The sequence below is a fragment of the Podarcis filfolensis genome (genome assembly GCF_964270895.1).
Source record: "Podarcis filfolensis genome assembly, chromosome: 3".
Classification (NCBI taxonomy): Eukaryota; Metazoa; Chordata; class Lepidosauria; order Squamata; family Lacertidae; genus Podarcis; species Podarcis filfolensis.
In genome coordinates this window covers 105,161,203-105,169,839 of record NC_139606.1, presented here as the reverse complement: position 1 = coordinate 105,169,839, position 8,637 = coordinate 105,161,203, and positions in this window count along the sequence as shown.

Sequence of the window (8,637 nt, the reverse complement as noted above, 5' to 3'; positions counted from 1 at the left end):
GCACGAGGAGAAGGGGACGACAGAGGACGAGATGGTTGGATAGTGTTCGCGAAGCTACCAGCATGAGTTTGACCAAACTGCAGGAGGCAGTGGAAGACAGGAGTGCCTGGCGTGCTCTGGTCCATGGGGTCACGAAGAGTCGGACACGACTAAACAACAACAACAGGTTATAGGTTAAAAACCTAGGTTAAAAACCGAGTCTTGGTTTTTGTTTTTAATTTGTTTAATCATTTTTTCGATACAAACATCAACTGCAAAAGACACAACAAAAACCATAATAACAATAATAACACAATTTGACGTTTCAGATTTGAATACACTGATATACCTATGACTACACCTTTTTAAACAATATTTTCCCACCTCTCTCTCCTCCCCCTACTTCCCACCACTATCCACCTTATCGCTTAAATATTCGTTCCAGATTTCTTGGATTCAGTCTTGCTTTTTAATCATCCAACAGATGTTTTCTATTTTAAAAAATCAAGAGTTGGGAGATCAGATCACAGGTCCGAAAGGCCTTTCCTTGCTGACCTCTGCCAAGGATTTGCGCTGGTAATTTCTGTGTGTCGGACTATTTTACATTTTTAGTACACAAAACCTGTTCTGTCTGATAACTAGTTCCTGATAGAAAACATGGTCGAGAGGGAATGAAGCATGAAGGGAAATTTGACAGAAAATAACTACAAGCACTGCCGGGAACCTAAGAAGAGCCTACTGGATCAGGCCAATGGCCCATATAGTCCAGCATCCTGTTTTTGCCAACCAAATGTCTATGGGAACCCACCCCAACCCCAAGCAGGACCTGTGTGTGACAGCCACTCCACCCACGTGTGATTCCCAGCCACTGGTACACCAGAGACTCACAGCCTCAAGGAGGTAGAACATGTGCATCATGGCTCCTAGCCACAGATAGCCTTATCCCGTCCATGAATTTGTCTAATCCCCTTTTAAAGCCATCCAGGTTGATGTCCAATCACTGCTTCTTGTGTGAGAGAATTCCATAGCTTAACTAGTTATGTGCAGAGTGAAGATGGGATTTGTTTTTTCAATCCTGAACCTTCCAACCATCAGCATCACTGGACGCCTATAAATTCTAGCTTTATGAGAGAGGGAGAAAACCTTCTCTAGCCATCTTTTTCCAAGCCACCCATAATTCTACACATTTCTACCCTGTCTCCTCTCACTCACCTTTTCTCTACACTAAAAAGCCCCAAATGATACAACTTTTCATCACAGGAAAAGAGTTGCTGCATCCCTTGTAACCGGAACCAGGTATGAAATCTTAAATAACGTAAGCGTATTCTCTCCTCTCTCTTCAAATGGAAAAATCTGTTGTTCACACTGTGCTTTTCTTTCACCTGAAACCGGTTTTCCTCCTTCAAGCTGATTTCTTTAATCTTTCTTTTTAAATTGTTTTCATTAAAGATTTTTGGGTTACAAAAGTACATGCATCACCTCTGTTTTCAGATCATAAAGTCGTTTCTACAGATCACTAATATTTGACGTGATACAATAATGTTGTAATCCAGTTGAGAGAGAATAGGGTTGCCGTATTTCAAAAAGTGAAAATCCAGACACAAAAGTTTTTTGTTAGAGTTGTTGAGCTGCTGCTGCTGCTTCTTTTGCAAAATATATAATAACAACAGCAGCAGCAGCAGCAATAATAATAATAAAGTTTTAAAGCTATTTTAAAGGAAAATTTCCAAAATCAACACTTCCGACATGGGTTGCCATATGTCCAGATTTTCCTGGACATTTCGGCGATTTCCGCCCCGCCCAGACTCTGTTTCCAACTGCTGAATCCCACCTATGTCTGGGAAATTCCAGATGTATGGCAACCTTAGGAGAGAAGAGAGGTGGGGAGGGAGAGCATGGAATAGAAAGAGAACCTACCCACGTGACGTTGACACAAAAACCTTGCACATACACTATGTAAGAAACTGAAAAAGATCTTTAATCTTTATTGAGACTCGGGTCCCGCCTTCCTCTGCTAAACTGCCCTTCCAGTAAATAGCTGTCCCTTCCAGGTTCTTTGGTCTCTATCGCTGCCATCTGCATAGTTTTAAGTCCTAGACTGGACCAACCACATTCCCCAGGACAGAAGGGGAGAGGCTCAGTCTCTGGCTGCATCAAATGACAGAGTTCCCAAATGCCTGGAAAAGAAAATTCCAGCCTAGCCTGCTCCTGGCGTGGATCACCTGCTATTAAAGGTAAAGGGACCCCTGACCATTAGGTCCAGTCGTGACCGACTCTGGGGTTGCGGCGCTTATCTCGCTTTATTGGCCGAGGGAGCCGGCATACAGCTTCCAGGTCATGTGGCCAGCATGACTAAGCCTCTTCTGGCAAACCAGAGCAGCACACGGAAACGCCGTTTACCTTCCCACCGGAGCAGTACCTATTTATCTACTTGCACTTTGACGTGCTTTCAAACTGCTAGGTTGGCAGGAGCAGGGACAGAGCAACGGGAGCTCACCCCATCGCGGGGATTCAAACTGCCGACCTTCTGATCGGCAAGTCCTAGGCTCTGTGGTTTAACCCACAGCGCCACCCGCATCAAAATCCTGAAAGTTCAGGGAATGATTCAAAGGTGGTCAGCCTAATTCCCAAGCAGATGGCACTCTGTCATTGTCCCTTTCCTTGATGCCTGTCTCTTGGCCAGCCTGTTAGCTAAGCACCAGTATTGCAAATATTAGTGAATTACGTAAATCTTTTGATATTTTGAGATATCTTGAGCATGGCTTGTTATGGAAAGGTGGCATGCAAATGATGACGGTGGTGATGGTGAAACTAGTTCAAGAGTGGGGGAGCCTTTGGCCCTTCAAGATGCTGCTGAACTACAACTCCCATCAGTTGCAGCAAGCATGGCCAATGGCCAGGGAAGATGGGAGTTGTAGTTCAACAGCACCTGGAGGGCCAAAGGTTCCCCACCCCTGAACTAGATGAAGAAAGCAGTCATGCGAAAGCATATTGGATCAGGTGTGCAGTTGATCAAATATTCATCTTACATTTAGATAAACTTCCAAATATTCACATAGACTACCAAGAAAATGCACATAATCTTTAGACATCACAACTCTGTGTGCTTTCTAGTTCCCAAATAGCTTTGCTTTCGGAATTCCAAAACTCTTAGGGACATCATCGCCTAAAATTGGATAAGCCAATGTAACTAAGCTAATGGAGCGCTGCAGATTGATTGGAGAACCCTGGGTTCAAATCCCTATCCAGCCACGAAAGTCATCATCTCTCTCACGAGGGGCTGATATGTTGGTAACACTGGCAAGTACTGTGCAAACCAACTCCAGGGCTGCTGATTTTTTTGAGTATCTTGGCTGTAAGTCCTGGAAGACGCCTGCCCTGAAATACTCCATGTCATTCCTTATGTTGCAGGAATTTATGTATAGGTTGGGGGGGTTGCCCCTCCAGCAGATATCATGCACATGCAGCCCACTACCAAAATCAGCACAATCGCTTTTGAGACTTTTGTGATTTGTCCCCACAAAACACTTCATCACAGTTTCTTCCTATCTATTCAAAGGGCCTTTGTTGCACGATACCAAATGTAACAATTCAATGATAAATGTATCTATGTACTGGTTCACTGGGAAAACTTCAGAAATTCATATAGACATGTGAGCTCAGCTACTCAGCAGCCCCTCTGTCTGAGTGATAATCCCTGGCATCCTGATACCTGAGTGCCAGACAGGTAGCCATTCCAGAAATAACAAACCCAGATGAAGACAAAAGGGTGTGATTAACTTGGCTGGGAAACAGGGAAATGTAAATATCTCTTTTGTTACACTTGATGGGTGTTTGTTTGGTGGAGGGCAAGGGGAACCATGGGGCAGGGTCCAGGATGCTCAGATTACTGCCACCAGACCTCCCCTTTCATGATGTAACCATGATGTATTAGTGATGTAGTTGGGGGGGTGTAACATGGAGATTAGCAGCTAATAAAAGTTTGGGTGCTCTTCTGTTCGGGGCTTCCATCTTGTTCCAACTTGTGGCAGGTGGGAGTCCTGTCGCGACAGTCTTCAATATAGACCAAGCCTACTGGTGGCTGTTTTGCTCTGGTATTCCTGACTGGTGTCCTCGTTTTTTGTCCAAGGGAGCCTTCAGATTTCTCCGTTAACAAAAGGAAAGCAGCATCCAGACAGTTTTCCATCCATTAAATAACCAGGTTCTCTCTCTCTCTCTCTCTCTCTCTCTCTCTCTCTCTGCGTGTGTGTGTGTGTGTGTATACACACTTGGCTGTTCAGCAAAGATTCCCTGCCCACTTAGGCCCCCTCAATGCAGCATTTCTGGCTAAGGGCCTGCTAGGTATCTATGCTCTGCTTATCCTGCAAAGTGAGAACTGGCCCTAAAGGCAGAATTAAAGGAGCCCGCTTCCAGTTGGTTAGAGAGAACGGCTCATATTTCTCACAGGAACTGCATCAAAGTGGAGTCCAGCCGGGGGGGGGGGGGATTGTCTTTCAATGTCTGAACAGAGCACTACAGACACCCAGTGGCCAGCTCAGTTAATTGCATGGTGGTAGATCGGTGCTTAGAGTCCCATGGACTGCAAGAAGAACAAACCTCTCCATTCTTAAGGAATTCAGCCCTGAGTGCTCACTGGAAGGACAGATCCTGAAGATGAGGCTCCAATACTTTGGCCACCTCATGAGAAGACAAGACTCCCTGGAAAAGACCCTGATGTTGGGAAAGATGGAGGGCACAAGGAGAAGGGGACGACAGAGGACGAGATGGTTGGATAGTGTTTTCGAAGCTACAAACATGAGTCTGACCAAACTGCGGGAGGCAGTGGAAGACAGGAGTGCCTGGCGTGCTCTGGTCCATGGGGTCACAAAGAGTCGGACACGACTAAACAACAACAACAACAGATCGGTGCTTGTAGAAGAGACATCACAAGTTTGCTAGACACCGAAGAACAGCAATAGCCAGTGTGGTACCCACCAGCTTACTAGCGTTAGTAGTATCTTCCCATTTATATCTTCCCTTTCCTTTAAAGAGCTCAAGGTGGCGCACATTGTTTCTGCCCTCTCACTGCTATCCTCACAACCACCTTGTGTGGTTGTCTGGACTGAGACAGTGACTGGCCCGAGGTCACCTAAGGCAGCGTCACCCACATGCTAGTCCTACAATCAACAACTGCATCACACTGGCATCTCTAACTATTGACCATGCTGTCTAGGGCACTGGAGTCCAACAACCTATGAAGGGCACGGCACTAGCTATCCTGTTTAGAAGACGCTGGCAATGTTCTTTCTAGCACAGTGCAATAGCTTCTTTGTCTTTTAGAAATGTGGTAGCAGTGATTCTTCAACATCAACTTCGTTGGACTGGTTGTGTTGTGCAGATGCCTGATTATTGTCTTCCAAAGCAACTACTCTATTCCGAACTTAAAAAATGGAAAGCGTAATGCTGGTGGTCAACATAAGAGGTTTAAAGACTCTCTCAAGGCAAATCTTTAAAAATGTAGTATAAACATTGACAACTGGGAAACACTGGCCTGTGAGCACTCCAGTTGGAGAACAGCCTTTACCAAAGGTGTCATGGGCTTTGAAGAAGCATGAACTCAGGACGCAAGGGAGAAACGTGCTAAGAGGAAGGCATGCTTGGCAAATCCACAATATGATCAACTCCCACATAGAAACCTATGTCCCCCCTGTGGAAGGACGTGTGGATCCAGAATTGGCCTCCACAGTCACTTACAGACTCACTGTTAAAACCGTGTTCATGGAAGACAATCTTACTCAGCTACACCAAAGAAAGAAAGATTAGCTATCCTAGTAGAAGAAGAAATGAGTTAGGCAAACAGGCAGGCTGCAGCAGCTGCTGGGTCCCTTCTGAGACAGGCTTGCCAGAGAAAGGAAAAACTGCTTGCCTCTCAGGGCTCATCAACACTTCCATTTGCCCTGCCACTTTCCCCCAGGGAAACCCATAGTTCAGCTCTGAATTGGAACAAACAGCAATTGGGATTTCCACAGACTGCTGTATATTCCAATTCACCACTAAGGCAGTGCCATAGCTGGGGGGGGGGGCTAGTTGGTTTTTTTGCCCCAGGTGAAGCCTCTGGAGGGCACCCTTGAGGCTCCCAGCCTGTGTGCAAATACGTGAGGGGGTGCCAAACTGGGTCTTTGACACGGGTGATACAGGGCGAGTCCTTTAGAAGAGGCCCCCTGGATACAGAGCACACATGTTCCATGGGGCCTCTTTTAAAAGACTCACCCTCTATAAAGCCTAGCTTCACCACTGCACTCAAGGAGTAGGTTTTCCTGGGGAAAGAGGCAGGGCAAAGGCACTCCGACCCATGCCTAGAAAGCACAGGACAAGCAGAAACCCACTCAGACCTGTGCTTTCTAGGAAGTGTGGACGAGGCCCAAGCACAGCAAATCAACAGGCAGCTCTCGTCATTGGCATGCAGCTTCCTCATGGACTGTGGTGCAATTGGGCCCTGAAGCAAAGGGCAATAGAAGAGTCAGTGGTTCAGCTGCTAAGAGGCAGGGATTATTTTTGAGGGGAGAACTTATCCGAGTGTGGACCCCTTCCGCACTATGGTCCAATGGTGTGTCTGAGATAATAGTGAGGAATATCTATTAGAACAAATGCAGGGGCACCAAATTTTGGCCTCGCACAGCATCCTGCAGGAGGCCAAAATTCGGCGCCCCCCTACCTCTTGTCTTCCATTCTGCGCATGCACTACATCATAGTTGTGATGCCCTGCAGCTGCAGCCACCACTGCCACACACACACACACACACACACACCTCAGCTTGGTGCCCTTTACAGGGGAACCAGTTGCACTGCCCTAAATCTGCCTCTGGCAAATGGGTCAGCCCTCAGCTCGCCCTTCCTCTGCCTGCCTTCTTAAATAAAGTCAGTCTAGTGGGTGGCTCTGCATCTCTGCATCTCAGAGACTTCCTTTGTAGTCTCTGGGTTCATCCACACTTCTCTTTGGTCTAAGGTTTCCTCCATTTGTTCCATGACTACTGTGCATGGATCCAAGTGATGTGGGTTCTTTGTTTTTTGCCACGTTGCTTTCCTCAAGGATAACTGCTGTTTAGCACTGAATCAGAAAAAATGTCAGTCCACAGAAAACCTGATTGACGTTAATTCCGATTCAGCACTAAACCACGGTTTTTCCTGGGGGAAGCAGCGGGACAGAAAAACAACAGCACAGCACATAGACCCATGCCTAGACACCATGGCAGAAATGGAGGAAATCTCAGCCCCAAAAGAGTCCTCAGTGTGGCCCTTGTAGAATGCAGCAGGGAGGTACATGGGGATAAAGCTACTTGTTTTGTCTGTTATTTGAGTGGAGTTCTGAACACTGCTGTCAGAGCCGCCCGAGGTCCCAGCTCACAAAGGACCAACACTGCTTCGTTGTTAAGTACAAAAGTCTTTATTGAAGTTCAGTTTCACTTCCAGAGCCACAGCGCGTAGCTCTACGTCTCAACTGTCAGACCGCTGATGCTCCGTCTGAGTCTCCTCCCCCCAGACACCAATTTAAGACTCTCACCTTACTCCACCTCTTCCTCTGTTCCTTCCGCCTCTGGTTCCGCCTGTCCGTTGGGGTCTCGCCCTTTCTAGACTCTTCTGACGCTGAATCCCCTGAGCCTTCCCCCTCCCTCCGGCGGGCTTTAGGAGCTGGTTCCCCATCCGGGTCTCCTGCTGTCCCCCGCGCCTGTACATTTGAACTTGGCGCGCGCGCCCAGCGGATAACTTTTCTCCTGACCGTTTCACTGCTGCTGTCACTGCTTCCCCCTCTGGGGGGGCTAGCTGCAACTGACCTCCCCTCCGTTGGAGGCGTGGTCAGCCCTGACTCACTTTCTCTCCCCGCTGGAGGAGATGCTGGCCCTGACACATGTGACTCTTCCCCCCCACTACGCTCTGGTGGGGAAACTGGTCCTGATCCCCCACTGCTGCTTTGGGGTTCCCCTCTGGCTCCTTGTTTCTGGTGCGTCACCCCTGGGACCCCCCTTGCCCTGACCATCCGCCCCCTTCTGGGAATCTTCTGATTCGCTGGAGAAGCTCATGGAATCTCTCGGGCCACTGTCATACTCCCCTACGCTGCCCTCGGATTCTTCCCCTTCGCTCTCCAATTCCTCTCTCCCCAGTGCTCCTGCTCCTGAGCCCCTGACAACTGCCCATTTTTCTTCTCTGAAATGGATATTGATCTATTTTCTGATGCTCACAACAGTGGTTTGGATCTCCAGAGTTGGCCCCAGGCCCAAAAGAGGTTGAGCACCCCCTCATGGATTGGAAGCACAGCTTACCCTCAGAGTTGGGTTACTACAAAAAAGTTCACTCGACTCGATGAAATAACTCCCAAACTTCTGTGTGTTTTCATTGTCCTCCTTTATCGAGAAGCATGCTGATGATACCAGCAGACATGGGGAATGGACAAATATGTCAATTTAGGTTTCTGTCAGTTTTTCATTTTTCCAAATCTTGAATTCAGTTCTTCACATTTAAGCAGAAATTCGCAAGTGTTGGTTTTTTTTTAAAAAAAATCCTCATAATTTCCCCAGCATTTTAGTGTGACTTTCTCCTTTAAAAAAAACAGTTTTTGTATGCAGTTTTGACTAATATACACATTTTTGCAAGCAGGTTTCCCTTTGTGTGTGTTACTTTCAC